Source organism: Phacochoerus africanus, unplaced genomic scaffold, assembly GCF_016906955.1.
Source record: "Phacochoerus africanus isolate WHEZ1 unplaced genomic scaffold, ROS_Pafr_v1 Scaffold_162, whole genome shotgun sequence".
Lineage (NCBI taxonomy): Eukaryota > Metazoa > Chordata > Mammalia > Artiodactyla > Suidae > Phacochoerus > Phacochoerus africanus.
Window position 1 is genome coordinate 27,089 of NW_025927356.1, and position 10,293 is coordinate 37,381.

The following is a 10,293-nucleotide window of genomic DNA, read 5'->3' on the forward strand; positions in this document are numbered from 1 at the left end:
GGAACTCCTATATTCTTTTTCTCACATTATCCTCCATCATGGTCCATCTCAAGTGACTAGATACAGTTCCCTGTGCTATACAGTAGGATCTCATTGCTTATCCACTCCAAATGTAATACTTTACATGTACTAACCCCAAACTCCCAGTCCATCCCTCTCCCACCTCTCCCGTATTTCTCACCGGTAAAGATGTAAAATATTTGCAGTTTTTACTGTTAAAAATTATATTGACATGAATACAACAGTTCATTTATCTTTGCTTGCATTTGTGAGTCTGTAAGATCTTAGAAGTAAAAATTCTGGGTCAGAAGGCAAATATGCATTTTGAATTTGGGCAGTGACGGCCAAATTATCCTCCCTTAAAACCTTTTCAATCGACATTTGTGGAAAATTCAATGCAAGTGGCTGTTTCTCTGGTCTTACCTTCAGGATGTGTCCTCAAATGCTTCACACCTTACTAGGTATCTTTTTTTTGGGGGGGGGCTGACTTTGTAAATTTTTAATGGTTGGTGAGGTTGAGCATTTATCATACGTTTATAGTCAAGTCTATTTATTTGTCTTGGAGATAACCTTCATATCCTTTGTTCTTTTTCCACTGAGTTTTAAAAATCCCTTTCTTTGAAAAACTGCTTTGCATATAAGAAAAGGTGATCATTTTTATGGGCTAAGATGCCTCAAGCAAAGTGGGTATGGGCAATTAAGAAGTGATGAAAATTTATATGGACTGACCCATTTATGCCACTTAAGATGAATTTATTCTCAAAAACCCCAAAGTTAAATAGAAAGCAAAAGCTGTGTGTCCAATGATATTCACTAAAAAATAAATAAATAAATAAATAAATAAAAAAATTAAAAAAAATAAAAACATAAAAAAAAGGAAAAATCAACCCTTAGAAATTAAAACTGTATTCCAGGTGGAAAATGTTTCTGATACAATACTGAATGAAATAAAGCCCAATGCAAACTCTCTGCATGATCACAACCATGGGAGAATAAGCATGCAAATAGCCTCATGCAAATGGCCTCTTCCTGGAAGGGCCTGTGGAAAAGTGAAAGCAGGCGTGGATAAGAGAGGCAAAAGTGCAGGAGACACCTCCAGTGAAAAACCCGAGACTAAACAAATCAGGAGATGGAGGGTTGGGAGCTGGAGGGGGTGGAGGCAGGGTCCTCAGCAGGGAGGAGCTTGCTGTGCGCCCTGCTGTCTGAGGGACTGGCCTGGGAAGAGCTGTAAATGCACCTCCCTCTCCTTCCCTGCATTTCCCAACACTGGGACCCAGCAGGACCCTGTGGGGCCTTCCTAGGGCAGGCCCTTCCCCATATCCTGCACTTTAATGCCTTTCTGAAGTATAACTTGTATCTCGTTGGAGAGTTACAGGAACACGGTGCCCTTGTTAGGGGATCATTGATTGAAACTGCCGGGCCAGGTGACATAATAGCCACTGGCAGGACGGGTCTCATAACAGGAGGCCCTGATTAGCAAGGCGGTGCTGCCCTGAAGACTAACCAAGAGGAGGTGGGAGGGGCCGATAGGAGGGAGCAGAAGACTGGCTTCCCAGAAGCCTTGGTGCTGGAATCCCTCTTGGCTGAAAGCTGCACAGGCCACCAAAAAGGACCCTGAGTCAGATCATCTGATTGGCCAGAGACAACTGGAAAGTAACCCCCATTTCCATAACACCAGGGGCTCGGAACAGTTGGCTGAGCAGTTCTTCTGGATTCCCTCACCCTGCTGCTCTCCACGCAGGGCCCCCAATAAAGTCTCTCGCTTTGTCCTCACTGGTGTCTTCTTGGACAGTTCACTTTCACGTGTCAGACGAGAGTCCATTCTTCGGCCCTGGAAGGGGTCCCCCTTCCTGCAACACTCTGACCTCTGTGGACAGCTATGAGAACAAAGGACTTCTGCACCAAGAAGTTTGCAATAATCAACCACACTCCTCCCTCACTTTGCCTTTAAACATGCTTTGCAGGATATGATCATCTCAATAGACACAGAAAAAGCATTTGACAAAGTCCAACATCCATTCATGATCATCAAGACCCTCGCCAAAGTGGGTATAGAGGGAACATTCCTGAATATTATCAAAGCCATTTATGAGAAACCCACAGCAAATATCATACTCAATGGGGAAAAACTGAAAGCCTTCTCACTCAAATCTGGAAAAAGACAGGGATGCCCACTCTCACCACTGCTCTTCAACATAGTTTTGGAAGTCCTAGCCACAGCAATTCGACCAACAAAAGAAATAAAAGGCATCCAAATAGGAAAAGAAGAGATAAAACTGTCACTGTATGCAGATGGCATGATACTATACATAGAAAACCCTAAGGACTCAACCCAAAAACCACTTGAACTGATTAATAAATTCAGCAAAGTAGAAGGACATAAGATTAACATTCAGAAGTCAGTTGCATTTCTGTATACCAGCAATGAACTATTAGAAAAGGAATACAAAAATACAATACCTTTTAAAATTGCACCTCACAAAATCAAATACCTCGGAATACACCTGACCAAGGAGGTAAAGGACCTATATGCCAAGAACTATAAAACTTTAATCAAAGAAATCAAAGAAGATGTGAAGAAATGGAAAGATATTCCATGTTCCTGGATTGGGAAAATCAATATTGTAAAAATGACCATACTACCCAAAGCAATCTACAGATTCAATGCAATCCCTACCAAATTACCCATGACATTTTTCACAGAACTAGAACAAACAATCCAAACATTTATATGGAACCACAAAAGACCCAGAATCGCCAAAGCAATCCTGAGAAACAAAAACCAAGCAGGGGGCATAACTCTCCCAGGACTTCAAGAAATACTACAAAGCCACAGTCATCAAAACAGTGTGGTACTGGTATCAAAACAGACAGACACACCAATGGAACAGAAGAGAGAATCCGGAAATAAACCCTGACACCTAGGGTCAATTAATCTTTGACAAGGGAGGCAAGAACATCAAATGGGAAAAAGAACGTCTATTCAGCAAGCATTGCTGGGAAACCTGGACAGCTGCATGCAAAGCAATGAAACTAGAACACACCCTCACACCATGCACAAAAATAAACTCAAAATGGCTGAAAGACTTAAATATACGACAGGACACCATCAAACTCCTAGAAGAGAACATAGGCAAAACACTCTCTGACATCAACATCATGAATATTTTCTCAGGTCAGTCTCCCAAAGCAATCGAAATTAGAGCAAAAATAAACCCATGGGACCTCATCAAACTGAAAAGCTTTTGCACAGCAGAGGAAACCAAAAAGAAAAACAAAAAGACAACTTCCAGAATGGGAGAAAATAGTTTCAAATGATGCAACCGACAAGGGCTTAATCTCTAGAATATATAAACAACTTATACAACCCAGCAGCAAAAAAGCCAATCAATCAATGGAAAAATGGGCAAAAGACCTGAATAGACATTTCTCCAAAGAAGATATACAGATGGCCAGCAAACACATGAAAAAATGCTCAACATCGCTGATTATAAGAGAAATGCAAATCAAAACTACCATGAGATACCACCTCACACCAGTCAGAATGGCCATCATTAATAAGTCCACAAATAACAAGTACTGGAGGGGCTGTGGAGAAAAGAGAACCCTCCTGCACTGTTGGTGGGAATGTAAACTGGTACAGCCACTATGGAGAACAGTTTGGAGATACCTTAGAAATCTATACATAGAACTTCCATATGACCCCACAATCCCACTCTTGGGCATCCATCCGGACAAAACTCTACTTCAAAGAGACACGTGCACCCGCATGTTCATTGCAGCACTATTCACAATAGCCAGGACATGGAAACAACCCAAATGTCCATCGACAGATGATTGGATTCAGAAGAAGTGGTCTATATACACAATGGAATACTACTCGGCCATAAAAAAGAAGGACATAATGCGATCTGCAGCAACATGGATGGAACTAGAGAACCTCATACTGAGTGAAATGAGCCAGAAAGACAAACACAAATACCATATGATATCACTTATAACTGGAATCTAATATCCAGCACAAATGAACATCTCCTCAGAAAAGAAAATCACGGACTTGAAGAAGAGACTTGTGGCTGCCTGATGGGAGGGGGAGGGAGTGGGAGGGATCGGGAGCTTGGGCTTAGCAGGCACAACTTAGAATAGATTTACAAGGAGATCCTGCTGAATAGCATTGAGAACTTTGTCTAGAGACTCATGTTGCAACAGAAGAAAGGGTGGGGGGAAAAATGTAATTGTAATGTATACATGTAAGGATAACTTGATCCCCTTGATGTACAGTGGGAAAATAATAAAAAAAAAAAAACAGTTCAGAGCACTCTATTCCTAATGAGGTGTGCCTTTTGAGGAAACTAGTCAACCAAAGCTTAACTGACCTGTGGAAGGGAAAACCCAATTTCATCCCACTCCAGCCATCCTGTCCCACCTGTGAAACACCTGTGAAGCTCATGATCCAAGAGCCTAGGCTCATTAACACTCTAAGAATGCATATGGAGAAATGGGAACCCTCTTGAATTGTTGATGGGAAGGTAAGCTGCTGTAGCCACTGTGAAGAATGGTATGGAGATTCCTTAAAAAAAACCTACATATGGAAAAACCATGTGATCCAGCAATCCCACTCCTGGGCATATATCTGGGGAAAACCATAATTCAAAAAGATACATGCCCTCCAATGTTCACTGCAGCACTACTTACAATAGCCAAGACATGGAAGCAGCTTAAATGTCCATTGACTGATGAATGGATAAAGAAGATGTGGAATATATACAAAATGGAATACTAACCAGCCATAAAAAAGAACTAAGTAATGCCATTTGCAGCAATATAGACTGACGTAAAGATTATCATAGTAAGTGAAATAAGTCAGATGGAGAAAGACAAATACCATATGATATCACTTATATATGGAATCTAAAAAATAATACAATGAATGTATATGCAACACAGAAATAGACTCTCAGGTACAGAAAATAAGCTGTGGTTACCAAACGGGAGTGGGAAGGGGGGAGGGACAAATTAGGGGTTTGGGATTAAGAGATATAAACTCTTATATATAAAATAAATAAGCAACAAGGATATACTGTATAGTACAGAGAATTATAACCATTTATCTTGTAATAACCTATAATGGAAGATAATCTACAAAAATACCAAATCACTATGCTGTATACTTGAAACTAACACAATATTGTAAATCAATTATACTTTAATTTTTAAAAACTTCTAAAAATTTAGGAGTTCCTGCTGTGGTGCAACAGGATTGGTGGCATCTTGAGAATGCTGGGATACAGGTTCAATCTCCAGCCTGGCTCAGTACATTTAGGATCTGGTGTTGTCGCAGCTGCAGTTTAGGTCACAACTATGGCTGGGGTCTGATCCCTTGCCCAGGAACTCCATATGATGTGGGGCAGCCAAAAAAGAAAAAAAAAAACTCTGGAAAAATTTAAATTTATATGTATTTGCTATCTCTTGTCCACTATTAGAACCTAGAAGCAAACCTAGTCCAATAACAATGAATGTACATAATGCCCTATAAACTAATCCACACTAAAAGAAACCAGGATTCCTTGGGAGAACTGGCTAATTTCAGAGCTGGGGCAGGGAAAATACAAGGTCAGGCTAAACGTCTTGTGCCACTAAGTAAAGAAGTCCCCAAATCTGATGGGAACAAATCAAAAAACATGAGAGGCAATTAAAAGGGGCTCCCACCAGCCAAATGAGAAAATTTAAGTTTCAAAATAATTAATAACAAGAATGGATACTATTCTAAATAAGAATCCACATATCTAAATTTATACTAATTTTTTTAGGTGAGGGAGAAAATAAGTCTTTTTTGCAGAATAATGTCAAATGATAAATATAAAAGAAATAATACAAATAGAAAATTGCCACATCTAGATACATCACAGTTAAACTGTTAGAAACCACAGAAAATCTTGACAGCAGCAAGACTGACTCATCACATACAAGGGAACCTCAATTACATCAATTACATTAATTGGGAAACATGAAGGTCAGAGACAGAGGATGACACATTCAAATTACTAACAGAAAATGACAATCAACAAGAACTGAATATCCAGCAAAACAATACTTAAAGGAGAATTTAAGATATTCAGATGAACAAAAAGAATTTGTTGGAGTTCCAGTTGTGGCTCAGTGGCTACGAATCCGACTAGGACCCATGAGGCTGCGGGTTCAATTCGTGGCCTTGCTCAGTGGGTTAAGGAGTTGGCATTGCCGTGAGCTGTGGTATAGGTCGCAGACTCGGCTCGGATACTGTGTTGCTGTGCCTCTGGCGCAGGCCAGCGGCTACAGCTCCGATTTCACCCCTAGCCTGGGAACCTCCATATGCCTCAGCAGTGGCCCAAGAAATGGCAAAAAGACAAAAAATAAATAAATAAATAAATTAATTAATTAATTAATTTAAAAAAAGAATTTGTCAGTAGATATGTCCTAGAAAATAAGATTAAAGATGAAATGAAAGCATGTTAGATCATAACTAAAATCCACAAGAATAAATAAAGACTACCATTAAGGGTAACTACATGGCTAAATATAAACAACAGTATAATTTTGAGTTCTCTCGTGGGTCAGTGGTTAATGAATCCAACTAGGAAACATGAGGTTGCAGATCTGATCCCTGGCCTTGCTCAATGTGTTAAAGGTCTGGCATTGCTGTGAGCTGTGGTATAGGTTCCAGATGCGGCTTGGATCCTGCGTTGCTGTGGCTATGGCATATGCCAGCAGCTACAGCTCCGATTGGACCCCTAGCCTGGGAACCTCCATATGCTGTGAGTGCGGTCCTATAAAGCAAAAACGAAACAAAACAAAAACAGTATAATTTTATTTTGGAATTTTAAGTCTTTTTTTTTTTATTCCTGATTTAAAAGACAACTGCATAAAACAACATTTATATCATGGTGTTGACAGGCTTATATTGTATAAAAAATGTAATTGTATCACAACAGTATGAAGGAGAACGGAAAGTGAGCTATACAGGAGTAGTTTCTATGTATTACCAAAACTGAGTTTCTATTTACCCTCCACTAAATGGTTATAGGTAAACTCCCATGGGAATGTCAGTTGACCCTTTAACAACATGGGTCTGAACTGTGAAGGTCCACTTATATGCACATATTTTTCAGTAAATATACAGTTGGCTCGCCATATGTAGATGTAGAACCCCAGGTGTAAAGGACTTAAATATCTGCGGATTTCAATATATGCAGGGGGTCCTGGAATAAATCCCCCACAGATATCAAGGGACAACTGTTTTAAGAAATAAACACAGGAGTTCCAGTCATGGCTCAGCGGAAATGAACCCAACTAGTATCCATGAGGACATGGGTTAGATCTCTGGCTCCACTCAGTGGGTTAAGGATCCAGCGTTGCTGTAGGCTGTGGTGTAGGTCTCAGACGTGGCTTGGATCTGGTGTTATTGTGGCTATGGTGTAGGCTGGTGGCTACATCTCCAATTCGACCCATATCCTGGGACCCTCCATATGCCACAGATGTGCCCCTAAAAAGACAAAAAATTTTTTAAAAAGAAGTAAACACAAAATAATATAGTAAAATAAGCAGAATTAAAATGACAGGCTAGAACATATCTACTTAAAACAAAAGACCATGCTGTAGCAATGGAGGAAAAAAGGAGATAAGACACAAAGAAAACTAGCAAAATGGCATTAGCTTATCAATAACAACATTAAATGTCAATGGACTAAAAACTCAAACCAAAGATTGGCAGGATAGACCCTTCTTTTAACCCTGCTCCATTTATATGCTCTCTACAGAAGATACATCTCAAATATATTATACAATATGGAGAAGATAGCCAATACTTTATAATAACTATAAATGGAATATATGACCTGTAAAAATTGTGAATCACTATATTATACACCTATAACTTATATACTATTGTACATCAACTATACTTTAAAATTTTTTTAAAGACCATAACTAGAAATAAGAAAATATATGAAGAAACAATCTCACTACTGTATAAATGCAAATATACCGTAAAGGCAACAGACCACCCACTTTAAAAAAGCTAGTAGGATGGTTAAAATACAAAAGTGTACGATCAACTATAACTACAATAACTAGTTAGGAGATACACAAATAAAAAGACAGCAAAAACAAAATGTGAGAGACGAGGAGTAAAAATGACATTTTTCACAGAAATAGAACAACAACAAAAAATCATCAAATTTGTATGGTACCTTGGAGTTCCCATTATGGCTCAGTGGGTTACAAACCCAACTAGTATCCATGAGGATGCAGCTTTGATCCCTAGCCTGGTTCAGTGGGTTAAGGACCTGGCGTTGCCATGGTCGCACTGAGGCTTGGATCCCACATGGCATGGCTGTGGAACTTCCATATACCATGGATGCAGCCCTAATAAACTATGTACATTTAAAATAATGTACTATGTACATTTAAAAGGAACATGCTGTTACTAATCATAGTATTATATACCAATTAAATCAAGAGATATGATAGTGCTTGAATCTATTCGGCTGATTTTTTTTTTTTTTTTTTTGGTCATGCCCATAGCACATGGACGTTTCCAAGCCAGGGATCAAAACTGCATCCAAGCTGCTGCACCACAAGAGAACTCACAAGCTGTTTTTTTATTGTATAGTTTTTGTGTTGATTTTCAAAACTACTAATTGTAGGGATGGAGTAGGATAGTTATACAGGTAGTTGTAGAAGTCCCAATTGGGAGAGGGAAACCTAAGTAATTTGGGGAGACCACTGGAAGTTAATAATCACTCAGGAAAGCCATCAGAAGGAAGCAAGCATGTTTAATTACAAAAGCATCAATAAAAGCATGAGATATGCCCCAGGTCATTAAATGAAAGATAAAATGAGGCCTGCATTCAAGTTCAGCAAGACCTTAGGACCAAGGACAGGAATTTAAGGGGAAAACGATGTTCCAAAGTAGGAGACCCTCATTATACGGAGACCTATGATGATGCAACATATTTTAGCCTATGTAGTTGCCCCTCTGCTGATATGAATAAGCACCATGACAGTGCTAGTTTGACCTCATAGGGTCAAACACTCTCTTACAGGTTAAAAAGGAGGAGCTAAAGATGTAAGCCCTATGGGCCCTTCAAAGAAAGAGGAAGAGGCAGTCTTTTTTCCCTCCCCATTCTCCTAGGATTATACTAATGTAGCCCACCAAACACGTCTTTGCCTGCCCACTTGTATCTATCTCTCAAGTGTTTTATCTTAATAAATTTTTTTTTTGGTCTTTTTAGGGCCACAACCCATGGCGAATGGAGGTTCCCAGGCTAGGGTTCAAATTGGAGGTGCAGCTGCCGGCCATAGCAACTCGGGATCCGAACTGCATCTGTGACCTACACCACAGCTCATGGCAATGCCGGATCCTTAAGCCACTGAGGAAGGCCAGGGATCAAACCTGTGTCCTCATGGATGCTAGTCAGATTCATTTGCACTGAGCCACGATGGGAACTCCCTATTCCTAATAAATCTACTTCTTGCCTATCACTTTGTCTCTGGCTGAACTCCTTCTGTGCTGAGACAAAAAGAACCTGAACTTCAATAAGCCCAGACACCAGGTGAGTGCATCTAATTTAAAAAACTGTGGGTTCAATTCCCAATCTGGATTCTGGCTGGGTTGAAGTCATAAGTGTTGTCAGCTTCGATTTCTGAGAGGGATATGTGCCTATCTCCAACTATAACCGTAGAATATTCTTTATTTTCCTTATTTTTTGCTTCATGTATTTTGAGACTGAGTTATTATGCATGTGTATACTTACAACTATTTCTTGTATTTTTTCAGGTGTATAGGTCATACTTTCTTTTATCTTTGCATGTCTTTTTTTTTTTTTTTGGTCATTTCTTGGGCTGCTCCCGCGGCATATGGAGGTTCCCAGGCTAGGGGTCTAATTGGAGCTGTAGCTGCCAGCCTACGCCAGAGCCACAGCAACACGGGATCCGAGCCGCATCTGCGACCTACACCACAGCTCACGGCAACACCAGATCATTAACCCACTGAGCAAGGGCAGGGATCGAACCGGCAACCACATGGTTCCCTAGTTGGCTTCGTTAACCACTGCGCCACGACGGGAACTCCTATCTTTGCATGTCTTATAATATTTTTCTGGGAACTGAAGTTTTACATCGTAGTGAGTCTAAGTATTTGTTTCTCAACTTCCCAGCTTATCACTATTTGGTAGATTACTTTCACAAACTCTGTATTTATCCCCTAACCTCCCTTACCCTTCTGCATGAAGTTGTTGCTCTTTAGGAAAGCAC